The following is a 27914-nucleotide window of genomic DNA, read 5'->3' as shown; positions in this document are numbered from 1 at the left end:
GCTTCCTATGGGATGTTTTTTCATTATGCAACGTAACGTTTCTCTAGCACGACCTCGTCGCGGTATGTAAACTCGTTTCTATATATATTTCCTTCGCGCTCTCTTAAATATTTACATATGAACTAAATCGCGTACCACAAAGGTCCTTGATTGTTGAAAATCTAATAAGCGTGTTCTTAAACAACCCTAAGGTATCTTTTGCTATTTACGGGCTGATATAAAGTCAGCTAAGTAAGAGAGCGATTACAAACTATGCGAAACACAAAATAATTTCGACATGTCCTGTGATATTTCAAAGCTTTTTCCAAAGCAACCCACATTGACAAGTTGCATGACAGCTTTAATTTGTAGGTCAAGCTTTGCTGATCACAGTTCTAAGAATCCTTGGCGTTCTGTTATAATTATTCTACGGAAGCAGACAAGAAGTCAAAACATATCTAATATCACTTCGTGATTGGTCAGTATTATCAGGTTAATAAAAGCCATATCCGATCACAAGACTTCACCGTTTAATTACGGCGTTTTCTATTCCCAACCCATTTCGTGTTCCGCTTACAATCATGGATATAAAAACCTTGCTAAACAATCTTCATGAAGAAGTATCCTGTTCTGTGTGCACGACTACATTCACTGATCCGAAACAGCTGCCATGTTTACACAGTTTTTGTCTTCACTGCTTGAACGGGATTCTACGAATGAGTGGCCCCCATGATACCATAACCTGCCCAGAATGTAGAAGAGAGAGTAGAGTCCCTAGCAGTGGAAACCTGAAGGACCTGCTGACCAACTTTCGCATCAACAGTCTCCTAGAAGTGTTGGCTATCAAAGAGTGTAACACTACGGCAGTCAAATGTGGAAATTGCGACAAAAAGAGCTCCCAGAGTTTGTACTGCTTCCAGTGTTGTGCATTCTGGTGTGACGATCGTATTACTGGGAACATCATAATCCGAGCTAATAAAGAGCACCCAGTGTTGGCGATTAAAGACTTCCAAGATCAAGACATAGAGGAAGTGTTAAAACGAGCTGCATTCAGTGGAAAGCCAGGACACGAAAAGAAAGAACTGGAATTCTTTTGTAAGATCTGTGAAGTTTCAGCTTGCAACGCTTTTGCCTTGACAAATCACGAAGGTCACGCCAAGATGTTTTTGGAAGAAGCTGCAAATGAACGCAAGTTACAAGTGAAATCTGCGATTGAATCTCAGAAAGAAAGAGTGCAAGTGAAGAAAAATGAAATCACTAAAATTGACGAAAACTGTGCTTAAATTCAGGAACACGTCGCCACTGTGAAAAGAAGCGTGGAGCAGTTCGCCGAGACAATATTTCAAGTTATCGATACGAAAAAGCAAGACATCATTAATGAAGTTGAGAACCAGGCGAAAAAATCCCTCCAACGTCTTGAAACAAAAAAGAGCGAGATTGAAGATGAGGTGAAAATGTCTGAAGCAACACTGGGCAAAGCGGAAACTTTTTTGAAACGAAGCGCTAGCGCCGAAATCATGCAGCAAAACAAACTGCTAAACAAAATATTTCAGGAGGAAGTTGGCCAAGAAAACGCAGCCGATCGTGACGGGGTAAACTCTCTCGTGTTTGATTTCGTTAAAAATCAAACTTTAGTTGAGAATGCAAACGCTGAAAACATTGGCTCCTTAAAACCCCTACTTTCCAAGACCAGACCGCTTCTTTCAAGTACAGATGGAAAAAGAATTAATGAAGCGTTTGTCGGACTTGAAGCAGAGTTTGTTTTGACAACAAGAAATGCTGAAGGAGAACAATGTTATGACGAGCGTGACTATGTAACGGTGGAAATCAGAAATCATCAAGGCAATGATTGTGCAACGAAAGCACGAGTTCAAGATAACAACCATGGCAGCTACAAAGTCAGCTATCTCGTCAAAGAAACTGGACAATTTGAATTATCAGTGAAGGTGAATAAAGAATATGTCCGTGGCAACCTCTTTGCTGTTGAAGTTAAACCCAGGCAGTTCAGGCCTGTTTTATCGTTTGGACAGCGAGGCACGGCTGTTGGAAGGCTTGTCGGCGCATGGGGAGTGGCAGTGAATGAACGTAATGAAATTGCAGTGACTGATTCTGATAACCACAGAATTCAGGTATTCAGTATAGTGATGGAACTTACTTAAGATCGTTTGGTAGAGAGGGTGATAAACAGGGAGAATTTAACTGTCCTCCTGGGATAGGTTTTGATATAAAGAATGAGAATATTTTAGTGGTGGACAGTAACAACCACCGCGTTCAATTGTTCAGTGATCAGGGTGAGTACCTGAACCAGTTTGGAGGCAAAGGAAATCTTGATCACCAGCTAATAAAGCCACATGGCTTGTCTGTTAACTGTGACGGAAATATTATTGTTGCAGATTCACATAACAAACTAGTTAAGATCTTTTCTCAAAGCGGCCAGCTTTTACAGAAAATTGGCGGGAACGGCTCTTTTACTTTTCCTTTCCACTGTGCCCAATATGACAAATATCTTACAGTGTCAGACAGTAATGAACATTGTATCAAAGTGCACGATAGGGGTGGGAATTTTTTGTACCAATTTGGAAAGCAGGGGAGGGGGAGGGGGAGTTCAATAAACCTCGTTGCTTGTCTGTTAACAAGGCAGGACACCTGATGGTTTGTGATGCATTGAATCACAGAGTTCAGGTGTTTGAACTGAGTGGGAGGTTTATCGCAAAGTTTGGAACAAAAGGCAGCAGGATAGGAGAGTTTAATATCCCAGTCTCTACAGCAGTTCCCAGTGATGGTAGGATAGTTGTGCCGGACTGATTTTGATAATAATCGCATCCAGATTTTTGAGTAGATATGAAATCTACTCACCTTTATGACGTAATACGAAAACATTATGTCATGATTCAGATTTCTTTGATTTGATCATACTAAGAAAATGTTTTATAAATATTTCTGTTCATGTTAATGAGATCATCTTAGTCTTGATTTAACAAGTTCGGTTTTAATTGATTATCTTGTTAGATTTGGGTCTGAATGGTAACTTAAGGAAGTAAAATGTTGTTATTTGCGTTTTAAACCCCATCCAGAACCTCTCCGTTGAGTAGAAATACAGTCATTAAAGATAATAATATGGTTTATTTTATTTGATAGTTTTAGTTTCACATGTAGAGTAAACTGAGTTAGAAAAAAGATGGTTTGGGGACTGAAAAAAACCAGAATTATTTTGTCACCGAGATAGCTTAAAAGGCTAAATTGTAAATGTTATTGTCTGTTTACAAAACATTTTGTAGTTAGTAGTTTACACTTTTACATTGCTGAAATAAAACGACAGTGGCTTGTGTAAGAAAAAGTTTTGTGCATTGTGTTACATTTGTCCGATTACGTGACAACTTAGCTGCTATTATATACACATTTGTAACGTTTTACAGGACAAGTTTTTTAAATAAATGTTTTTATTCAACGTTTTGATGAGAGCTAATGATGACGCATAGCATGGTAGTAGGGGTTTGCTGTGCAACAACTTTGTTGAATAATTTTGATTCGTGAATTTCTGTGGAACTTCGCCTTACATCAAGACCAATATATAAAGAAAACCCGGGTGTAACGAACGATATATTCTTGAACGTGAACTTTATAGCTTCCACTGATCCTTTTAATTTTAATACAATATGAACTTGTTACAATTTGTGTCAGTAACAAAATTTAAAATCAAAAGCGACGAGAAGTATAGAAAAGCAGAAATGCTTGAGGCAATAGATCCGCCTTTCAATGGCTTCATAACTTAAGGTTTACTGTTGTTTCCCAATTCGATTGAAGTATATTCTTTCAGGTAACTATTAGTAAAATGTGTTGAAAAGAACTCTATTAGAACGAACCCCTGTTATAAAGGACAACTTGGTAACTCACTGCATTAAGGTTCCACTGAACTCCTCTGCTATCTCCTACTGTAAAATGGATTTGAGCTGAATTATTTCCAGCAAAAAAGCGTTCAATTTTTTCTTTCGTATTTCTTCGCCGCTTAGTTTCCTATAGTTTGATTCCTACTTTATAGTCTGGGAGCAAATGTAATCCGGTGGGAATTCGTGCTGAAAGCAAGGCACCAGTCTAAGAGTGTTCATTAGGGTCTAGTAAACATGAAAAGTTTTGGTGGCAACTCTGCAACTTGCTAGGACGGGTTTTTAGGAGGGTTAAAGGAGTAGGTCACTCCAAAGACCGTGTATTTTTTTCCATCACCAATAAAAAGTTCACATTGAGTTCAGTTACTCACCGTTGTTTTAGCTTCTGAAGTGGATGGGATCCCAATGAAAAAGAAGTGAAAAGTTCGACACCGGGAGCCGCCATTTTGAAAGGATCTTGAAGGCCAGGCCGCATATCCGTGACGTCATTCCGTCCGAGAATGTGTTTGTTCTTTTAAGCTTTAGTATGGCTGCGCTTGAAGCCAGAACGTGCTAGTGATTCCGCGGATGATAATAATCAAGTTGGATGGAATGATCGATTGGAAAATGCTCTGTGGTGTACTTGTGAGAGATGTGCAACCATGCCGACGCAAAGAGAATGTGTTTGTTGCCGAGAACAGCCCGAGTAGGTCACCAAGATGGAAGGTACATTTTGCAGTGCAATTGCAATGGACGCAGTTAGTGGAAGAGGAGGTTTATTTTTGATTTTTAATTGCTCTCAGAAGTGAACTGATGGCTTAAGTAAATCCCCAGTATAATTATTTTGATTTGATTTCTCTCCATGTTTATTTTACTGGCGGTTCAATGCGGAGGGAGTTCTGGTATCACAGAAACTGACGAATTTTCAATGGTGTGTTTACATCGGGCGAATGCTTTCCACCTCACAAGCCTGTGTTTTTACTTATAAAATTTGGATACTTTTTGCCCGTGCTCATACGTGTTTGCCAGGTTTCTTTACACTTATGGACTACGTGGACTCTTGTGAAATACGCAGTGACTTTTACATGTAAGATGCGAAGTGAAATCGACGTCTTTGACGTGAGAAATGTGAAATTGACGACATTCCTTATCATTACATGAGTTTTTTTTGTGAGAATTGTAATTTGTATTGTTGGAAAGCTAAGCATTTGTAATATATTTTGGATAGAAGAAAAAAGTGCATGCAACTTTTACATGCGTAAACACTAGCTGATGAAGGAAAATTCACTCTGCTAGTGTGTTTATCCGTATCGCATGTGTCGTGTTTACTCGCCTCGTTACTTGACAAAGCATGCAGTAAAATTAAAGCTTCATTTTTTACCGTAGATTTGCTTTCATTACCAACTATAATTCCTAAAAATGATGTGAATGCAAAAAAACTGTCCTTAATTAATGATGAATCTTGTTGAAAAAATTGAAAACAAATTGTAACACATTTCATACAAAATATTATTTACATGCGGATATCGGATTTCGCTATACCAGGACTTGTTATCGGTAATTGTCCATATGTAGATAGGACTGATGTACAGTTAACTACTTCTTCCGATGTATTCCAAATCAAATTAGACAGCATTTAAAAATTTGTAAGTAGTTTACCTCATCCCTGGCCGATTATTAAAGACGCTCTGATTTTGGCGCACACAAGAGATTTATAAAGCGAAAAAATACTTTTTCGATAAAGGAAAACCGTACGGGGTTAGTCTGACTTGTAATTTTAAAGAAATCTGCAGGGCTTTTGAAGTTCCCACGGTACCCTAAGAAATTTAATAAATCACTTCCAAAAAACGCATGCAGTCGCTATGCATCAATGAACACGAAAACACGAAAACCCTAGCGCCAGTCTACGAAATATAATGAATTAAAAGCTTGCAACATGGAAGCTTTTTTTATAAGTACTGGTAAGACTGGTAAATGAAGAAAAGAATTTAATTCAGCCATTTTCCCTGTTATTATAGGAAAAAAAGCGGCGAACTGATTATACATGAAACTGACCCGTGATTCACGCCGTTTTAGCGTCTTCTTCGTGAAAATGTATTGCCTGAAGGGTCGAAAATTTTTGGCGACTAAAATACTTGTGCTGGCGACTAAACCTGAAAACTTAGGGGCCAACTGGCCCCAAGGTTTTTTCTTGAAATTCGAGCCCTGTAGTCCAGCGAGGAGTTTCAATTTTTTGCGCAGAAATAATATTTACCCAGTCAAGTCAACGACAGTTCTGCCGGGCAAACATATTTTTAAAAATTAAAAGTATAACTGATAGCTACCTCTTTTCGTTCCTTGGCGGCTCCCGGTGTCAAACTTTTCACTTCTTTTTCATTGGGATCGCATCCACTTCAGAAGCTAAAACAACGGTGAGTAACTCAACTCAATGTGAACTTTTTATTGGTGATGGAAAAAAATACACGGTTTTTGGAGTGACCTACTCCTTTAAAAATCGGAGGTATACGAGCCAACATGAAAACGAGGCTGCGACATTAAATTTTTTATAACCTCATCAATAACCATCAGTTAACCGCCAAACTTGGAAGATATTCGTAAGTTGATTATATAGTGACAACTGCTGATTATAAAGTGGCCACGTGATTTTCTAGTATGAAAACGAGGCTGGAATAGAATATTACCAGGAGCTCCTGATATTACATATTACTAAATTTAATGTTTGTAAAAGCTTGTCAAACTTACTCAAAATTGGCAGAAATACGCAGTTGATCATTTAGAGACAGCTGCACGCTGATTATGAGGTGGTCACGTGACCTAGCAAGAAAGCGAGGCTGGACCAGAAAAACGCATGTAACCTTATCCTGTTAATCGGGAAACATGTAAAGGCCACAATCTTCCTCACTCATTTGAGGTCAGTAAGTATCGTTTATTTGTCATTTGTTCGGTTAATAACCGGAAAAATTGCCCGTTTCACAGTTAAATGGTCTTTCAGCCGTTCGCATAGCATGTCGAAAGATGGTCGAAAGACATCGCCTATGCACGTAACACTGGAAGCGGGTGTAAGTTCGGTGGATGAGGACCATGTGACGAGAAATCTTTTTCTGTAAATTGGATTTTTGAGTTATTAACAGACTGTATTCTTACACTCCGCATGCCACTACTGGCCCTTGATTGGTCAATTTGAAGAGCACGTTCCACGTTCAACCTCCGCCAATCCGGTACAAAACCTATCACCGATCCCGGGTTATCAAGTTGGTCAGATGCGTTTTCCAGTTCTCACTCGTTCCTTGTGATCTCTCATTTCAATTTCTTTTGGTTTTACTTTGACGCCCCAGGGAGAAAGGAGAGGGAAGGGCACCCAAAAAGTTTTGTATGGGAGGCTACTATTCGAGTTCCCAAACTGTTTCACCGTTTAAAAATACAATTATTGGACCATTGACAGAGGAGCGGTAAGCCTTTCTTATCCTTCAACAGAAAATTATAAACTGTTTATTCACCTACAACATGAAAATGATACTTCTTTCGCGCGGAGCGCAGCAACAGAAATCTTTGAAGCAGTAATAATGCAACCGAAACAACACATGCCAAGAGTTGGAGGTTTTAAAATAGACAAAAATTTTATTGCATTTTACTTCTGCAGTAAGATTAGGGGGACTTTTTTTCGCGTTAGCTTGTTTTCTTAGTTGTTTTTTTTGTAGGGGGTGCGGCGGCGGAGGGTTTATCAAAATGTAACGGACTTAAGCTGGTTCATTACTGGAAAATACTGAACTTGTAATAAGTAATTTTAATTGGCTGATATTAGTTTTTGGTCCTCTCAGCTGTTTTCACCATATTGTTATAAATACTCTGAACGGTGTCATAATTCATAGCCTGAATAAAGAAAAAAAGTTTCAGAAATTTCACACCGATTTGGTGACATAGCGCTAGATGGAGAATTTTCATATGCAACTATGAACAACTGAAGAAATAGCAAATCGAAAACACTGAAAGTATTTCTCAGGGACTGCATGCATTTTATCAGTAAGAATTTTCCGGGTCACAGAATTACAGAGCTGAGGGAAAGGGGCGAGAATTGACTGTACACTGTACAGGGACATATGCTCAGTAATTGAGGCTAATATCCTCAGAAGCTAGAATATCACATTGCATGGGTTGCACTAAGAAACAGGTAGGAGGTAAATTTAGCACTTCTGAACCTGACTTTACCTGGCTACTTTTAACTAAAGCATTTTGATTTAACACTTCTTACTTAAACACCTGCGAAAAAAGATGAACTGTGAGAGGTAAGCATCTTAGGCAAGATCAGAGCACAACTTCACCGTCCAGGGCTTAACCCAGACTATCAAACCAGAGCCAATTCTGTATTAATAAGGCAAAAGTGCTACCCTGTACAATATTTTCAGACACAACTAATTAATAGTGGCTAAAGAGGCCTGACTGTGCTTGCAGTAGTTCTGGTTTCCTGAGAATGTGGGAGCTCAAAGTGGTGCAACTGGGGGAATGCTAGTCAGTCACAGAGCGTGTTTTGGTTATTTTTGTTATGTTTGCCTATTAGCTTTTGGTGTCAGTTTAAATACCACTGGGTTACCAAATGCAGTTTTTTCTTTTACTTTTCTCTTACGAAGGGCTAACGCTCGAAAATGTCAGCTTCACTAACTTACTACGGTGGTTAACTTACTTTTATAAACCTCCAAGTTGATAAATACAGTAAAAATCCGCGTATAAGAACCTAAAATTTAAGAACCTGTCAGGCTAAAATTTCCCAGTTAGGCACTCTTCATATAAGAACCATTCGAGGCTAAAATTTCAATACAGGTTCTTATTTTCACACTATAGGGTGTTTTTCAAATATAATACACTACATCACATGCGATACAAAAAAGGTGACAAAAACTAGCCAGAGCACTACCAGTGATATAGGACACAATACTGTACTGTGAATGATTCAATATAAAGGCCACGCCCATGAGTACAAGTTAAAAATAAATTAAGAACGTTATTAAGATCCTAGGTAGCCTAATTTTACAGTAAACACCATTTATATAAGAACCTATTGAAGCTAACCTGAAAAACCTAGGTTCTTATACGCCAATTTTTACTGTAGAGAAGGCGGTTTTACTTACAGATTTAGCCCAACAATTCCTTAAAAAGTAATTTCTTTAGGGTGGCGAGGTGGCCTCATGGTTAGTGGACTCGTCTCCAGAACGAGTGGTCCGGGTTCGAGCCCTGGCCGGGAACAGTGTGTTGTGTTCTTAGGCAAGACACTTTACTCTCACAGTGCCTCCCTCAACTCAGGTGTACAAATGGTTATCCCCGTCGAATTTAATGCTGGGGTTAACCCTGCGATGGACTAGCATCACATCCGGAGGAAAGTAGAAATATTCATAGTCGCTTCATGCTACGGAAAAGGGAATAAGCTCCGGCCTGATGGGCCACTTGGCTCGTATACAGACTTTACCTTACTTTACCAGAGTAATATAATAATAATAATAATGATAATAATAATAATAATAATAATAATAATAATAATAATAATAATAATAATAATAATAATAGAATACATATTTTAAGAGGAGGCCACCATCACTAAGAGTAGTTTTCAGGCGAGTGCTCTATAAAATTAAAAAACAAAAGCTAAAATAACATCAAAGTCCATAAACGAAATATTAAAAGTAACTAGCCAAAAAATTAAGAACTGCATTAAAAATGTATTCATAAAGCTAACTAATTAAGAAGAATTTCCTAAAAAACCTTTTCAAATTTCTTTTAAAAATTTGTGTTATTCCCCCCTGGACCAGAGGGTCTTACGATCAGGTGAAACTACATCTACCGGACCAAGTATAATCCCAATGGCTTGTATTGTTGATAGGGGTAGTGGGGGAGGAAGGCGGGGGGAGTACCTGAACATTTTAAATATCTGAGCTTGGGGGTTGGAGATCATGAATGCAAGCTTGGCTTACTCTTCAACTTTTTCCAGTATTTAACCCATGTGTCATGGAAGTGCAGTGGACTAATCGTATTACTCTCCTGATTGAGAAGAACGAGTTAATGCCCAGGCGCGGATCATGGTGATGTGTTCCCAATTTGGGGAAAACACCTTTTTCTATCAGTGCATCTCCCAACTCAGATATGTAGATAAATGGGTAGAACGGATAAAATGATGGAAATGCTGCTCCCTTCAATGGACCAGCATCCCATCCGTGGGGGTGAGGAGAAGTGGGGTGTGTGTGTAGGGGGGCGGAGAAGAAATACTCCTAGCCTCTTTGTGTCACAGAAACAAGGTATAAGCCCAGGCCTTATACGCCTTCTGTGAAATAGTTAACTAACACAACACCTGTGGTTGTTTAGGCATACAGCCTACGATAAATTTGATATTGAAGTAAACAGAGCGTCGAAAACAGTCATAAAAGCTATCGAACTACAGGGTGGAAAAATCACTTGTACTTATTACATCAAACTGGGTCTACCCTGTTACTCAAACCAGAGAAGTTTGAAGAGCGCAGGATTCTAAGAAGAGCTCGCCCACCCAGGAAGTTAATGGAATACAACACAAGCGAAGAAAACAACAGAGGCTATTTGGCACATCCTGTTAAACTTGAAAATGCCAGACTACAAACTTACAAGCTTGAAAATGAAGTGGATTAGAGCTTAACATACTTTGCTACTGTGTTAAGGTTTAAAATGTGATTGGTCAATTACTTTGAAGTGATAAAAAGTTATTAAAGAAAATTATATATGTAACGTCTGCAGCGACTGGTAAATTCCAAACGAGACGAAACAAAACGAAACAAACTAACGACTTGGCATGGATAACATAACGAAATTGAATAACAACGCATCAAGAAATAGCCAGCGTAAATACTACGCTAAGATACTAAATAAGATTCGATACAGAAGTACACAACAAAAGAAACTAATTAACAGCTCAATGCTTTCGAGCCTAAAAGGTGGGCGTTCACTCTAGTGACGTTCAGAACACTTTCTAATTTAGACGATTATAAATCAATTAATTGTACAAATGTTCCTTTGTATTCGTTCGCCCATGGCTATAAAAAACGTAACCTAATCAAAATGACAAAGTACTCACATATCGGTCCCGCTTGAGCCAAGGGTTAGGAAATCAAAAAGCATCAAGAGTTCAACGTTGACAAGACCACGCGAGATGGAAAGGAAAAACTACTTTAAAGGGACGCTAACTCAGCTTTTATACGCGCGGGGTGACGCTTAAGGGTCCGATTACAAAACCAATAAAAAAGAAGTAAACATTGTAATTACGTTCGTAACTAAGATAAAGAGACAATTATTAACTAATCAAAATTGACCTTTGTCTAGTGTCCTTAACAATATAGTTTTGTTCAAATAGCGTTTTCCTCTCGTTCGACCGCAAATTCTCTGGTTTAAAAAATTAAGTTGGGGGTTGGGTGGTAGGGAGGGTGCGTTTTAGTAGAATGTGCGGTTTTCCACGCGTTGTATTAAATACTCATTCTGTACTGGAGGTGTCGTGCAGTCTTCAATGACATCCTGTGTCTGTAGTGCAAGGTGTAACAATTGTTTTCTGACAGTTTTTAGGATGTTTGAAAAGGGAAGAAGTTCTTAGACTGGCTGTTGTGATTAATGAATTTAATTCCATGTGAATAGTGTGATAAACTGTCCGGATTTGTATTTGTTATACGTATCATTCTCCATTATTTCCCCGAAAATGCATCTGAAGTCGTTACCTTGGAGCGTCCGTTCTTTCTCGGTTAATAATCATTAAGCTTAGTAGCTTTCTTTGGGAGGTCTTTGATTACGCAACGTAACGGGTTTTTATTAGGATCTCGTTGCGGTGTGTAAACTCGTCTCTCTATATATTTCCTTAGTGTTGTCTTAAATATTTACATATGAACTAAATCGCGTACTACAAAGGTCCTTGATTGTTCAAAATCTGATAAGCGTGTCCTTAAACAACTATAAGGTATCTTTTCCAGTTTCAGTTTCAGTTTCAGTTATTTATTTGCCACTCATCTATTACAACAGTGTGATATATAATAAATAACATTTTAGAGTAGCAGGAGATCCCTGCAAGCTCATACAAGCTTTTCTAAGGAGATCCCCCTATTATATAACATAACTCAACAATAACATTTCATAATATATGGTGGCTATATAAATCTGTGTCCACAAAACAGCAACAATAAAGATAATGAGTTTAAATTTATCCAATAATCAATAATTTGATTAAGCACGAAAGTTTTCAATTTCTTTCTAAACATCTGCAAAGACCTTATATTCTTTAAAACATCTGGCAAGGTATTCCAAATCATAGGACCTTTATATTTTATAGAGAATCTTCCATAATTTGTTCTTTTGAATTTCATATGAAATTTTCCAGAAGACCTGGTATAATGTTGATGAATAGTATTATTCAGTAAGCAATAGTTTGAGAAAGCACTAGGCAAGCTTCCCTTGGTGTATGAATACATGAATAAGCCTATTTGGTAAGAGTTTAACTCATATATGTTTAACAATTGGAGCGATATGAATAATTGTCTACTTTCTTGCTGGTACTTAGAAAAAGTTATAATTCTTATAATTTTCTTTTGTACTTTGTATAGAGCATCTAATCTAGAAGGATAAGTACTTGCCCATACAACATTACAATAACTCAAGTATGGGTAAACCATAGCATTATATACAGTTCGTAATGTTCTTATAGGTAAATAATGTCTTGCTCTAACCATAATCCCACATAGCTTTGATATCTTAGAAGTTACTTTAATAATATGATGCTTCCAAGACAGATCATCATCAATAATCAACCCTAAGAAATTAGTATTATTAACACGTTCGATAATTTCATTACCAATTTTAATATTTATATTGTGGTTCATCTTTTTGTTCTTTGCTTTGAAAATCATAAAATGTGTTTTCTTCACATTTAAAGATAACTTATTGCAAGCAAGCCAGTTTGCAACTTTGCAGAGTTCCTGGTTTACTGATTCACCTAAAATCTTTATATCTTTGTGGCTAAAGAATAAATTAGTATCATCCGCAAACAACAAAAATGAGAGAAGACTTGAGCTTTGTGAAATGTCATTTACATATATTAAAAATAACAAAGGACCTAGAACCGATCCTTGTGGGACCCCGCAACTTATAACTAATGTATCTGAGTTTACTGACTTATAGTTTACAATTTGTTTCCTATCTGTGAGATAATTTTTAAACCATTCTAATGCACCCCCCCTAAAGCCATAATGCTCAAGTTTTCCTAATAGTATATGGTGATTTACTGTATCAAATGCTTTAGAGAGGTCTAAGAATAATCCAACCGTGTATTCATTTCTCTCAATTGCCTGTGATACCTTATCAACAAGCTCTATGACTACTTGCTGGGTTGAGTGGCCAGCTCTGAATCCATACTGATTGTTAGATAAAATATTATTTTTGTTGAGAAATGTAATTGCTCTTTTATACATTAGCTTTTCAAGAACTTTGGAGAAACGTGGCAGAACTGAGATTGCATAAGAACGTCTCTTTAAGACAGACTCATAGCTTTCAACAAGGAAAGCTACAGCTATCTCTGGCGAAGCCGGACAAAGATAAATATGACACCCGTGATAACAAGCAGCATAACTTGCAACAGTAAATCAAACAGCCGGGCCCGGCGTAATAATACAAAATGCAAGTAACCAACATGCTCACGGAATATTTCAAACTTTGTCCCTCCAGAGCTAATATTTAGAGAGCTTAAAACATATCTTGCAATCAAATGAGCCAAAAAAAGTAGCACGTGGCCAAAAACAGAGGTGTCAAACTCAACAAATTACACGCGGATAACAGCGGAAACCACGCAGACCTATGACCTCTAACGGCTCTACTCTGGTGAAATGTCCTCCTAAAAACAGGATTATTGCTTAGCGAAATATCCAAAGATCTCCCTATCGTACAATACAAAAGGGGCAGATCCTCAAAGATATACTAGTTCGAGCAAAACTCTCAAAGCGGCTATTACACGTGGATAGGAGTTGTGTAGGCCTGTCAACCCATTGTTATCAATGGGTGTAAGTTATGATACAAATAAAATATTAATCAGAAGACTTAACTTGGTGCGTTTGACTTGTTGAGTTTTGAAGCTGTTGTCTTGATTCGATGCTCTGGGAGGTTGGTCACGGGCAGCGCAACCTGAAAACACTTTCTGGTTCTCTCCGTCGTTTTTGGGTGAATGAATTCATGTATAAATTAATCGTGGCTGGCGGTTTCGTTTGGTTTTCAACAACTGTTTTATGGTTTAAGCGAAAACCAATCCAAATGTATAGTCAGGGCAGCTCCTTTGTTTCCCTTCCCGTGAAAAGAAAACCCACGCGCCTTCTTTAACTTCTCAAGGCAAATTCGATTGGAAACTGGCTCAATTTCGCACAAATGCGTCGGAGAGACACCATATCTTCTAACTCAGAGGCACATCTCGTTTTGTGTCCGTTTTCAACGACCGATGACGGGTTCATTCGAAGTCGAAGTCTTTTTTTTTATATATGACCGCGCAATATTCCCGCGTTATGAAAATTTATTATAAAATATCAATTATGTAGCCAGATCATATCTGAAAATAACCAGGTTACTTTTGAAAGCAATTATCGCTAACCACAATAGAACCGCAAAAGTCTTGCGATGACAGCAACCTAACAGATAAATGACATCACCCCATAGCAACCGGACCTGGCGAAGTTTTGAGCTTCCGGTTAGCTCTGGCTCGTGATGAGTCTGTAGTTGGAAAAATTCTCTTTGCTGTTAGCCTTATACACTGGTGTTACACGAGCAATTTTAAGTGCGTTAGGTATAATTCCAGTAAGAAAAGACAAATTAAAAATATGCGTAAGAGGTTTCACAATGTAATTTGCAATCGCCTTAACTATTTTTGGAGAAACATCATCTAAGCCACTAGCTGTACTTGCATTTAATAGTTTGATTTCATTCAATACCTCATTTTCTAGAATTGCATCTAGGAACACTGAGTTAGGACATCTATGGTCCATATATGACTTAAAAGTTTGATGAGTATCTTGTATTTTCTTAGCTAAGTTGGGAACTATATTTACAAAATATTCATTAAACTTTGTAGCTATCTCATACTGGTCTTTAATCACTTGTTGGTCATCATCTATAAATTGATCAGATACACTGACTTTGGATTTGATTTTATATATAACCTCATTAATTAATTTCCAGTTAGATCTAATATTACCTTAAGCTTCTTCAAATTTTTGGTGATAATAATTTTTCTTTGCAGTTGCCTTGATTTTGTTAAATTTATTTCTATACCTTTTGTATATCTTTTCATTTGTTTCAGAAGGTGTGCTTAAAAATTTTCTGTATAACTTGTTTTTGACCTTCCTACTAAAATAAAGTCAGCTAAGTACAAGAGCGATTACGAACTATGCGAAACACAAAATAATGTCGCAGATGTGTCCTGTAATATTTCAAAACCTTTTCCAAAACAACCCACATTGACAAGTTGCATGGCAGCTTTAATTTGTAGGTCGTGATCAAGCTTTGCTGATCTCATTTCTAGGAATTCTTGGCGCGCTGTTATAATTATTCTACGAAAGCAGACAAGATGTCAAAACAGGTTTAATATCATTTCGTGATTGGTCAGTATGATAAGGCTAAAAAAGCCATATCCGATCACAGGCTTCATTGTTTGAGGCGTTTTCAATTCCCAACCCATTTCGTGTTGCACTTACAATCATGGATATAAAAACCTTGCTAAACAATCTTCATGAAGAAGTATCCTGTTCTGTGTGCATGATCACATTCACTGATCCAAAACAGCTGCCATGTTTGCACAGTTTTTGCCTTCACGGCTTGGAAGGAATTCAACGAACGAGTGGCCGCCATGATATCATAACCTGCCCAGAATGTAGAAGAGAGAGTAGAGTCCCTAGCAGTGGAAACCTAAAGGACCTGCCGACCAACTTTCGTATCAACAGTCTCCTAGATGTGTTGGCAATCAGAGTGTAACACTACAGCAGTCAAATGTGGAAACTGCGACAAAAAGAGCTCCCAGAGTTTGTACTGCTTCCAGTGTTGTGCACTCTGATGTGACGACTGTATCACTGGGCACACCATAATCCGAGCTAATAAAGAACACCGTGTGTTGGCGATTAAAGACTTTCAAGATCAAGACATCGAGGAAGTGTTAAAACGACCAGTATTCTGCAGAAAGCCAGGACACGAAAAGAAAGAACTGGAATTCTTTTGCAAGATCTGTGAAGTTTCCATTTGCAACGCTTGTGCCTTGACAAATCACGAAGGTCACGCCAAGATGTTTTTGGAAGAAGCTGCAAATGAACGCAAGTTACAAGTGAAATCTGCGATTGAATCTCAGAAAGAAAAAGTGAAAATGAAGAAGAATGAAATCACCAAACTTGATGAAGACTGTGCTAAAATTCAAGAACACGCCGCCACTGTGAAAAGAAGAGTGGAGCAGTTCGCCGAGACAATATTTCAAGTGATCGATGCGAAGAAGCAGGAGATTATTAATGAAGTTGAGAACCAGGCGAAAAAATCCCTCCAACGTCTTGAAACCAAAAAGAGCGCGATTGAAGATGACGTGAGTATGACCGAGGTAACACTAGACAAATTTGAAACACTTTTGAGACGAAGCGCAAGCGCCGAAATCATGCAGCCAAACAAGTTTCTAAACAAAATCTTTCATGAGGAAGTTGTCCAAGAAAACTCAGGCAGTCGTGACCAGGGAAATTTTCTCGTGTTTGATTTCGTGAAAAATCAAACGTTACTCGAGAATGTTAGTGCTGAAAACGTTGGCTCCTTCAAACCCGTACTTTCCAAGACAAGACCGCTTCTTTCAACTGCCGATGGAAAAGGAATGAATGAAGCGTTTGTCGGACTTGAAGCAGAGTTTGTTTTGACAACAAGAAATGTTGGAGGAGAACGATGCTATGACGAGCGTGACTGCGTAACAGTGGAAATCAGAAATCATCAAAGCCTTGATTGCGCAACTAAAGCACGAGTCCAAGATAACAACGATGGCAACTACAAAGTCAGCTATCTTGCCAAAGACACTGGACAATTTGAATTATCAGTGAAGGTGAATGAAGAATATGTCCGTGGCAACCCCTTTGCTGTTGAGGTTAAACCCAGGCAGTTCAGGCCTGTGTTATCGTTTGGACAACGAGGCTCAGCTGCGGGAAAGCTAAGTCAGCCCTGGGGAGTGGCAGTGAATGAACGTAATGAAATTGCAGTGACTGATATGGGTAACAACAGAATTCAGGTATTTAATAGTGATGGAACTTACTTAAGATCGTTTGGTAGAACGCATGATAAACAGGGAGAATTACAATGTCCTGCTGGGATAGCCTTTGATATAAAGAATGAGAATATCTTAGTGGTGGACAATGGTAACCACCGTGTTCAATTGTTCAGTGAACAGGGTGAGTACCTGAACCAGTTTGGAGGCAAAGGAAATCTTGATCACCAGCTAAGGAATCCACTTGGCTTGTCTGTTAACTGCGACGGAAATATTATTGTTGCAGATTCACATAACAAACTAGTTAAGATCTTTTCTCAAAGTGGCCAGCTTTTACAGAAAATTGGTGTCGAGGGCACTTTTACCTTTCCCATCCACTGTGTCCAATATGACAAATATCTTATAGTGTCAGACAGTTATGAACATTGTATCAAAGTGCACGATAGGGATGGGAATTTGCTGTGTGAATTTGAAAAGAAGGGGGAGGGGGAGTTCAGTGGTCCTCGTTGCTTGTCTGTTAACAAGGCAGGACACCTGATTGTCTGTGATAAATTGAATCTCAGAGTTCAGATGTTTGAACTGAGTGGGAGTTTTGTCGCAAAGTTTGGAACAAAAGGCAGCGGGATAGGAGAGTTTAATATCCCAGTCTCTACAGCAGTTCTTAGTGATGGTAGGATAGTTGTGACTGATTTTGATAATAATCGCATCTAGATTTTTGAGTAGATCTGAAATCTACTCACCTTTATGACGTAATACGAAGACATTATGTCATGATTCAGATTTCTTTCATTTGATTATACCAAGAAAATGTTTTATAAATATTTCTGACCATGTTAATTACTTTGCTAGAGACCATCTTAGTCTTGATTTAACAAGTTCGTTTTTAATTGATTATCTTGTTAGACTTGGGTCTGAATGGTAACTTAAGGAAGTAAAATGTTGTTATTTGCGTTTTAAACCCCATCCAGAACCTCTCCGTTGAGTAGAAATACAGTCATTAAATATAATGATATGGTTTATTTGCTTTGATAGTTTTAGTTTCACACGTAGAGTAAACTGAGCTACAAAAAAGAGGGTTTGGGGACTAAAAAAACCTGAATTATTTTCTCACCGAGATAGCTTTAAAGGCTAAATTGTAAATGTTATTGTTTGTTTACAAAACATTTTGTAGTTGGTAGTTTACACTTTTACATTGCTGAAATAAAACGACAGTGGCTTGTGTAAGAAAAAGCGTTTTTTGTCACCGAGGTAGCTTAAAAGATTAGCAGTTGTAAATTGTAGTTTGTTCTGAATTAACTTTTCCAAAAGAAGTTTACATTTTGTATTGCTGTAATTAAACACTTCAGTTTTGTGCATTGTGTTACATTTGTCCAATTACGTGACAACTTAGTTGCTATTATATAAACATTTGTAACGTCTGATAAGAGTTTTTTTTCAATAAATGTTTTTATTCAACGTTTTGGTGAGAGTTAATGATGACACATAGCATTGTGGTAGGGGTTTGGTGTGCAACAGTTAGTTGACTAAACACCTCTTACTAACTGAGTTCGAGGGTCGTACTGTAAGTTACGGACTGAGTTTTTCCCGGAAGATTTATGGCCCAATTAAGCGCGAAGCGCGCGGGCGATAAATCGAAGGGAAAAAAAGAGGATCCGTAACTTACAGTACGGACCGAGAAAACGAGGTTAGCAAGATATTTATTATATCTCTACTGGATGTCTGACGGCTCGGGAACGATTCCTATTCACGCGGAACGCCTTCAAATTTCCGTCGCACCTCGAAAGCAAAACGACTCAATTTGATGTTAGTAGGTTTTAATACATGTACAATTTTGTTCTTTTACTTGCTAAAAGAGTTAATAACACTTGTCGATAAACCACGAAACATTTTGGCAGCAAAAACAGCTTTAAATTTAAGCAGGCCGTACAGTCGATTACGGCACGCTAAATTGACCAATCACCGCGCGCGTACTAACTGAGAGATATAATAATTTTGATTCGTGAATTTCTGTGGAACTTCGCCTCATGATATCGAGCCCAATATATAAAGAAAACCCGGGTGTAACGAGCGATATAGTCTTGAACGTGAACTTAATAGCTTCCATTCTTTTAATTTTAATACAATATGAACTTGTTACAATTTTTTTCAGTAGCAAGCTTTAAAATCAAAAGCGACGAGGAGTATAGAAAAGCAGAATCGCTTGAGGTAATAGACCCGCCCTTCAATGGCTTGCATTTTCAATGGCTTTACAGTTGTTTCACATTTCAATTGAATTACATTCTTTTAGGCAATTATTAGTAAGATGTGTTGAAAAGAACTCTAGTACAATGAACCCTGTTATAAAGGACAACTTGGTAATTCATTGCATCGAGGTTCCACTGAACTCCTTTCCTATTTCCTACTGTAAAATGGATTTGAGCTGAATTATTTCCAGTAAAAAAGCGTTCAAGTTTTGCCTTCTTATTTCCTTTTTCACTGCGTACTTTCCCCTAGTCTGATTCCTCCTTTAACCATGTAAACGATGTGCTTCCAATATGTAGTGCTTTCGATTTAATTTGTTTCCTCATAATTGTTTCGACTGGCTTCACAGATGTCACGCTTACTCTTATGATTTCCTACTCTTATGTCACGTTTTGTAGTACCATACACTCATGTGACGCACTAGCTATATTCACTTACTTGCATGTCACGTTATATAATACCACACACTTACTTACGTTTTTTCCATTCCTATGTCATGCCAATCTCATGCGTTAATGCCAGTTTAATAGTAACTAAGTGCGCGGCGAGGGGTTTATCAAAATGTAACGGTAGATTAGGTCGCGTGATGTGTTAAGACCAATCAGAAATCAGAAGATATTTCAAAGACAGCTGATAATTCATCTTGAAAAATATCGACTCGTAGACTTTTGCATGGCTCTGGTAACTTTCGTCACACAACCATGGACGTCTAAAAATGTTACATCACTGGAGAGCACCTTTGAACCTCTTTAATAAACACTATAGGAGCAGAGCTTAGTGTCCGTTCTAAGATGTCCGGGAACAAGTCAGACCGTCCTTCGTTGCGACTGAAGACCTCATGGTTAGAGCGCTGGAATCCGGATCGGGTGTTCCAGGTTCGAGCCCTTACCGGGATCATCGTGTTGTGTACTTTACTCTCACAGTGTCTTTCCCCACCCAGATTTATAAGTGGGTACCAGCAAATTTAATGGAACGGAAACCAAATCTCTCATCCAGGAAGGAAAAGAAGACTCCAGGGGGCAAAAGACATAAAATTTGAAGAGTGTCACCCAAACATTTTTGAATAAAAATGGGTATTTCTGCAAGCATTTTACGCTTAAATTATTGCAGTGACAATTGTGGTCAATGATACTGCATTGGGACAATCCCATTTTCCCAGAATTGTATTCTTTGCTATCAGTATGCCCACTGGCAAATTGATTAATAAATCACCCTTCCAGTAAGCCAGTCGGACAGTCAGTCAATCAGTCAGTCAGTCAGTCAGTGAATCAGTCAGTCAGTCAGTCAGTCAGGCAGTCAGTCAGTCAGTCAGTCAGTCAGTCAGTCAGTCAGTCCGTCAGTCAGTCAGTCAGTCCACTAAGCTCCAGCGCAGATTTTACTCAGTCCACCATCCTTAACATGGAAGTTTCTGGAGGTTTTTTTATGGAGGTGAAGTTTGTCTAAACATTAGAACTTCTGAAAAGGTGCAGTGTTGAGCGTTAGCTTCATGGAGATTTCCTTGAAAACAGCTTCCACTGTGTGATAAATTATACAGTTTCCTTTCAACCAGATTGTGCGTGATTTTTCTATAGTTACTGGGGCGTAGAAAAATTCTGGCGCCCAGGCTCCAGGCTCTATCACTCGTTTAAATAGCTGTCTGCCCAATATAACCGGAAACTATTTATGAACTACATCGCCTGATCTTGACATTGGGGGCGTGAACGTGGCGACAGCCAAACCAGCTGCTAAATTCTTATCCCAGACGTAAATTCCCATTAATCTACATAAACCAGTCAAACAGCTAATCGCCAACACGCGTATTTGATAAGTTTGATCAAGCAGCAAGATAAGGCGAAGAAAAAAGACACTGGCTTGTTTAGAGATCTAACGATCGAAATGAACTCCGAGACAGCTATGTCTGATGGCTTTTTTGCACTGAGACCAAAAGCAAACGTTCACAAGACGCCTTGTGAACGAAACTGCGCTCAAACGCAGAGTTTTTGTTTCGGAGGCGTAAGTCACGGCATCAGGAAAGAAGAAAACAAACGCAGCTTTCAAAGTGTCGTTTCACAGCTTATAAAAAACGACAGCTGCCCTCCAAGTGCGTCCTGGCCAAGCGCATGTTTTATGTCTTTTAAAGCTATTATGATACTATTGGTAAAAGGCTCCCAGATCTTACGTCTGAGCAAAGGGGAAAGATAAGATTTGCTTTTCATCAGGCTGTACTGCTTCGATTTAAAAACAAAGGGCTTTCAAGCAAGATAGCAAATCTGTTTGTGCGACAAAATAGGGTTAGGTTAATTTCTTTTTAGGAATGCTGGTATTACTTATTAAACTTCTTTTCTTGGTTAAAGTCAACGTACACTTGATGAGCGAAGACTTAGTTTCTTTCTTTTTCGCAAACAGACGAGGAAAGAATGTCACCGGCGACAAGCATATTTTTCGTTCAGCTTTAGAAAGGAAAGCATTTCCGTTGTTTTAATCTATCAAAGGGTACGAACTAGTAAAATAACACATGTAGCAAAAAGGTGAAACAGATATAGCAGAACTTTTAGACAAAATTAAAACAGATGTTTTGACCAAAGGAAGAAATACGGTTTCAAAAAGCTTTTAGGCATGTTTAACAGCCTTGTAGTTCTAAGCCTATGCTCCTTGGCATAAACAATTTCCCGAAATTGTTAGTACATTCATAAACAGTAGTCTTAAACGAGTGAAGTGTGGAATTATAAATTTGAGTCCTGACGATTTTCCCGTGGAGAAGTGTTTGAAATTAAAGACGATGATATTTTAGTGAAAAAGCTCAATTACACGTTCTTGAAGAGCGCATGGTGATTGTAAGTAAATTAAGCTGAATGGATACAGGATGGTACTGAAAACAAACAACTAAAACTTGAAGCTTTTTTACTAAAAATGTTACCCAAACTCACCGACAGTAGTATTACGGTTAGCCAAACAATAAACAAGGCAATTCGAGGGCGCGTTTGACGATAACATATGCCTTATTACGTCAGGCTTTGCAAAATCAGTTTTTTAAAATAACATCTCTGTGACAAGATCAACCCGTGCTAGAGCTGAGCGCACTTTGATGACTTTAACCACCATATACGGCTTATTTATATCCTTTATTGAACACCTGGAGGTCTTTAAATAGAACACTAATACTGTGTGCGCGTAAAGTGAATTTCGGAAAGCCAGTTTCCGACAGGATCTTGCTTGTGATTGGACGTTGTGTTGGTTTACCTGACGTGTTTCAAGCCATGTTTTGATTTCTCTTTAGCTATTTGCCAGGCCTCCCTCGGCCCGCCTGCGATTGGTTTAAATTTGTCACCAAGTTTACACAGCTGCAAGTAAGAAACCCGCGTAGAGAGCTCTTGGACAAAACACAGTTGCTTCCGCGCGCGGCCAAATACCTTCACTGTCCTTGAAGCGGTGCGCATCTGTGAGTTCTACCAAGCGTTCCAACACGCAAAACACAAACATGAAACCTCAGTCCGCGAAACCCAGCCTTAGCGTCGACGAAGACTCACTGCGCTCGACTTCCACAACGGCATCAAGCATTTCACGAGCTAGCGCTCGGAGTTCCAGTGGTTCACAAGTCGAGCAAGGCTGTATTTACAACATGAGCGACTGTTATGAGAGGCTGAGAGCGATGGTGCCGGATATCCCTGCACGAAGAAGAATGAGCAAGGTCGAGATCCTCCAACATGTTATCGACTATATTCAAGATCTCGAGTCAGCTTTGGAACTGCCGCATCTACAGACGAACAACTTCGTGAAGGATTCAACGAACAGAACAGATAGGGTACCACTGAGCACAATATCTTACAACCGTTGAGTAGTGAGGTATGTAAGTTTTGTGACTTTTGTTCCTCAGTTGTTTCATATCGACAAAAATATGTCACTTTAGTCACGAAATAATGGTTGGTAGCCTTAAACGGGAGTCATTTAACCGGGTTATTTACTCCGCTTGACGGGTTCATGAGAGGAAAGGGGGATTCAGTATTGGAAATTACTTAAGATATGGAAGTGTATTAATTAAGTCAAATATCAGATAAACATAGTGCGAGAAGGGTAGTATCGGAATTAACTTCGTGGTATTCGCATTTTACCAGCAACATGGGCATGGGGGTGGCTGATAAGCGTGATATTTCCTTCTGGTGTCCTGCGGAAACTACACGTAATGTTGAAGACTGGCTTACAAAACAGAGGGATTAATTTAAAACAATCTCACTGTGCCGAGATGTCTCGACCAGAAGCAACCGAAAGACACGTAAAATCCTTTACATAAACCAGTAGATCTCTCTACGAACAGATATATTCATATACTCGCGCGAAACAGCGGAAACTCAACTAGAAAGCTGATAGAGTCAAAGGTTTCCTGATTGTCCGTCCCTGTCCATAGACTGGTAGTCTGGAAAATTTGTTTTCATTAATTTAAGAAACTTCTGGCTTTTGCCTATTAGGAAAGGTATTTCGTTTCAAAACGGGCTGCTGTTTTTAGGACTGTAAGTAACCGCAAAACGTAATTTTCTGCTCTCGCGTACACTTATGGAAATTAAATCTGTCGAATATTGAACAAGACTGGGAACAGTTTACTTTCAAATCCTCACAGAAGCGGAGGAAAATAACATGGAACGAAGTTAATCTGTTTTCACTGAAGGAATCCAGCTCCATATGGCTTTTTGAAGTGGGCACGCAGTCCTCGTTAATGTCAAAATCTAAAAGCAGATTGAAGGAAACTCAGTAAAAATGTTCAACAGATGTTACAATTCGACACATACCACTTTTACCATATTTGCACGGAGCCTGTTTGTGTTAATCTCTCAGGAGCTCGCGTTTTCCCAGGCCAGAGATAGCTTATCTTCTGTTTGTTGTTTTTGCAGGAAAGCCAAGCAGATGCAAAGATTGCCAGAATGACTTGATCAAAATACGCAGAAAATACCGGAAAATTGAGCGCAGTGCAAGTTCAAGAAGGTCCTGGAATGCTTATTTGAACAGCAAGAGACTCTTCAATGGCTTCCGAAACTTTTCGAAAGCTTCAAAATTTGACTTCAGAATGCGCCAATTAGAAAATGTCCAGAAAATTACATCTGGGAACAGTTTCGTTCGCATGAAATAGTGTTACGAGATCTTAAACAGTATTAGAAGATTTTCGGCTTTTAGTGGCGCGAGTGTGGAATTGCGGCGACTTTTTAACTTGCAAATGACGAGTTGTTTTTGTATTTGATTCTTGTCTGTTGTTCAAACAAGACTTAACCCAAATACAGATTTGTGAGACCGCTAAGCCTATTTTTTATACCATAAACCGACCGAAGGAATGTACCGACAAGTTTATGTAGTTGTTGAATGTTTTCCAAGTTGTAAAATAGCCTGGCGAGTAAAGAGCAAAACCATTGCAAGCGACTCTGTGTGTCTTGTCCCGACAACATATGAAGAAATCATTTGCATTACGGCGTTTATTTAGGGGCATTTGAATGAGCGTGTTTGTACATGAAACAAACCAAATGTCACACATAATAATACACATGCAAGACATCAAATCCATCTGTCAAAAGTTAAACCTCGGCTGCGGCTTAAGAAGATACAACAACTAAAATGCATTTTTCTTTCAGCGATTTACAACTCTCCCCGTCTGTTCCCTGATGTTTTTTAAAACTCTGCTGGCACGCCTTCCTAATGGATTTTTAATTCCTTGTAAAAACCCGACAATTATCGTAATCGATTTTGCACATGAAAGAGCGAATTAAATTTTTTTCGTGATTTCCTTCCCTTCTCTGCGCATCTGAAAGCCTTTTCGTTTTCAACAAGAACCAGACGTTGAAAATATTGTATTCCACTACATTCTGCTTTGATTCGTGAAGTCTGACTGCGATTTCAACAGCAAATGATACGGACCGACGGTCTTTCGTCACTGATGTCAGAAAAAAACACAAAGAAATCCTGGTTTCTCATAAGAATGTGGTGATTCCCATTCAAACAAAGGCAACAAGTTCATTTATCACGCGTTAGCTCAACTCTGAAATAGTATGCTAGCTAATTCAAAGCAGACTTTTCGGTTTTTAGGCATTCTTCAACTGTTGAACACATTTTCTATTTCGTCGTTTCTCGCTGCAAAGAATTCGCCATGGATAAACGCTGATAATGCTTGCATTGCTTTTGACAACGCTTTAACTATAATTAAAATAAAAATAGGACATTCCCCCTGCTATTTTACAGGTAATTTTCCACGCAAAGACTGTCTTTGCTTCGCTTGGCCACGTTCTCACGTTTTGTATCAAAATCTGTGATCACAACATATGGATAGGAAAACAGACATGAATGCCAACATCCCACATGTTCAACAGCTACAGAAAAATGCCTGACTTGGGGAGATAAAGCCACCAAGGAAATCCGTAGGCAAACAAAAAACGTCGCTAAATGAAATAATATATCAAACAACAAAATCCTTATTCCCGAATTGGAGTATATCCGAAATTGAATCCTATTAAAAAGTCTTTTAGCAATTGACACTATTTCTTGTGGTGCTCGTTTTACCCTACTAAAAAACCCTTAATTTTTGGTGTCATTTGTCAAATGTAATAGCCAATGCTACGATAAGAAACAATTTCTATATATTTTTCTCTTGATGAAGGTTTAAAAAAGCACAATTTCAGGGATAAATGGGCGAAAGAGTGATTGTAAGTTCACTCAGTCAAAACGAACTCTCTTCGGCGTCTGGTTCTGATTGACAACAGATGGTAAAGATGTCTTGAAAAAAATCTTAAGCGCAACTTTGCATGTTGAGGTTTTTTTTTTTCTTTCCGGAGCCTCCCTAACTTAAACGATAACGTAATTCCCTTTAAATTAATATTCCATGTTACATTTGTCAATGCCGTGTTTACACGATTGAGTAAATTCGGCCATTTGTTACGCTAGAAAATGAAAACATATGCAGCGAAATTAACTCATAATGCAAATAAACACAATGGAACAGGCCACGACAAATCGTTTAAAATAATTTGGGTAAAACAAACAACTAGTTTTTGTCCGTGTCTGTGAGGTCAAGGATGTTATAAAATCAATTATGTGACGCTTTACAGCTTGCACATTCCTCAAAATTTTTCCCTGTGGTGCAATTGGACAAACAAACTATTGGACACGAGAACTTTGGCGTGCGACCACACAACTTGAAAGAACCAACTGTTTTGTTTTCAAACGTCTTAAAGCACACACTAGGCCAACGCAACTGTTTACACACCTGATAAAATTCTGTAGCTTGTTTTCTTTTCTTTAAAATTTCTCTTTTGTTATGTTAATATCTACAATCTTTCAAATAATCGTGCAATGCGCTTACAAACGAGGCGGTCTGTTACTTCGAATCGGCTTGGAACTAAATGGCGGCTGTGCGCCGCGCTTTTACATCGATTTTCTTCGTTTTGGTTGATACTTCAGTCATACTATGCTGTTCACGTCGAAAGAAGAATTCGCACGGGTATTTTTATACAGCTGCTTGAGCTTGTCAAGTATAAAAAGCAGATACTCTTTGCAGTATAAACCTGTCAGTCGTCAGTCCCCCTGTTATTCTGCGGGAGACGTTTGCATTGTAGGTCAACATTAAATTTGACATCTGTTACATATCGTGTTTTGGCTGCCATTATTTTACAACATTTTCGACAATTCATTGCTCTGTTCGACTAAATTACGTTGCAACGTGTGTAACTACATTCCTCCATGTTCTTCTCGGCTAAACGACATTCACATTCAGCAGTTTTTTTGTTTTTTTGTGTGCGTTTGTTCTTTTTCTTTTACTTGTCATAGTATGTGGAGGGGGAGGGGTGAGGAGGTTAAGGCGTTATTTCCTCAAAACTCGTTTTACGCACGGGAAATTAAGAAAAAAAAAAGCACTTAACGAGGGGGGTGAATAGGTTTTCGGATCGACGGATTTGGCCTCAAAAAGCGCACGGATTGTGGATTTTTGCGGTAAATCGAGCGGATGCGCGGATTTTGAAAACACAGTGGATCGTGGATCAGCTGTGAATTTTGGCGCGGATTCCGGATTGTGCTTGTCTTGATGTTTGGATCTTGGGTCCTACAAATCTTTCTTCAGCCTTGGTCGGTATGTTAATGAGTTCATCAAAGTTATTCCTTTTTCGAACGAAGCTCATTTAAACTCAGGTGTGAGACTGTTATTGGAATTTTACTGCATGTGATATAGTCATCAAGCATGTTGCCTTCGTTACTATTTGTGCGAAGTTAACAATGGTATTCACATTTACCAGTTCACCTTTGATCTTTACACTTCTGTTTCTGGATGTGGTTGTAGTTTCGGATTTGAACAAAAATATTGGCGGATCGACGGATTTGGTGAAAAAAAAAAAAGGCACGGATCGACGGATTTGCATACCCCTATTCACCCCTCCCCTTAATTCTCATAACTCTGCCAGATTCTCGGTATCGTTTGGGCCAGATGTCATCACCAATGAGGAACCGTGGGCAAGAACTGAACGAGAAGAAATGGATTGGGCATACCTTGAAGAACGAGAGAGAAAACACCACCAGAATGACCATGGCATGGAACCCTCAAGGTAAAAGGAAACAGGAAAGACCAAAACCGTGACAGTCGTGGA

General features: G+C 38.6%; 1 protein-coding gene and 2 pseudogenes across 1 annotated transcript in view; 2 read left to right on the top strand and 1 right to left on the bottom strand.

The window, feature by feature from the left end:
• The window catches only part of LOC145463123 (monocarboxylate transporter 12-B-like), a 219012-nt gene that overhangs the window by 88223 nt on the left and 102875 nt on the right, over window positions 1–27914 (bottom strand). The gene's annotated exons all lie outside the window — the stretch shown is intronic.
• Window positions 234–2818, top strand: LOC145463462 (E3 ubiquitin-protein ligase TRIM71-like; annotated as a pseudogene).
• LOC145463836 (E3 ubiquitin-protein ligase TRIM71-like) lies at window positions 15346–19787 on the top strand (annotated as a pseudogene).

This window comes from Orbicella franksi, chromosome 12 (assembly GCF_964199315.1).
Source record: "Orbicella franksi chromosome 12, jaOrbFran1.1, whole genome shotgun sequence".
In the NCBI taxonomy this organism is placed as follows: domain Eukaryota; kingdom Metazoa; phylum Cnidaria; class Anthozoa; order Scleractinia; family Merulinidae; genus Orbicella; species Orbicella franksi.
Note: the sequence above shows the minus strand (reverse complement) of the source record. Positions and strands in the feature narration are given on the sequence as shown.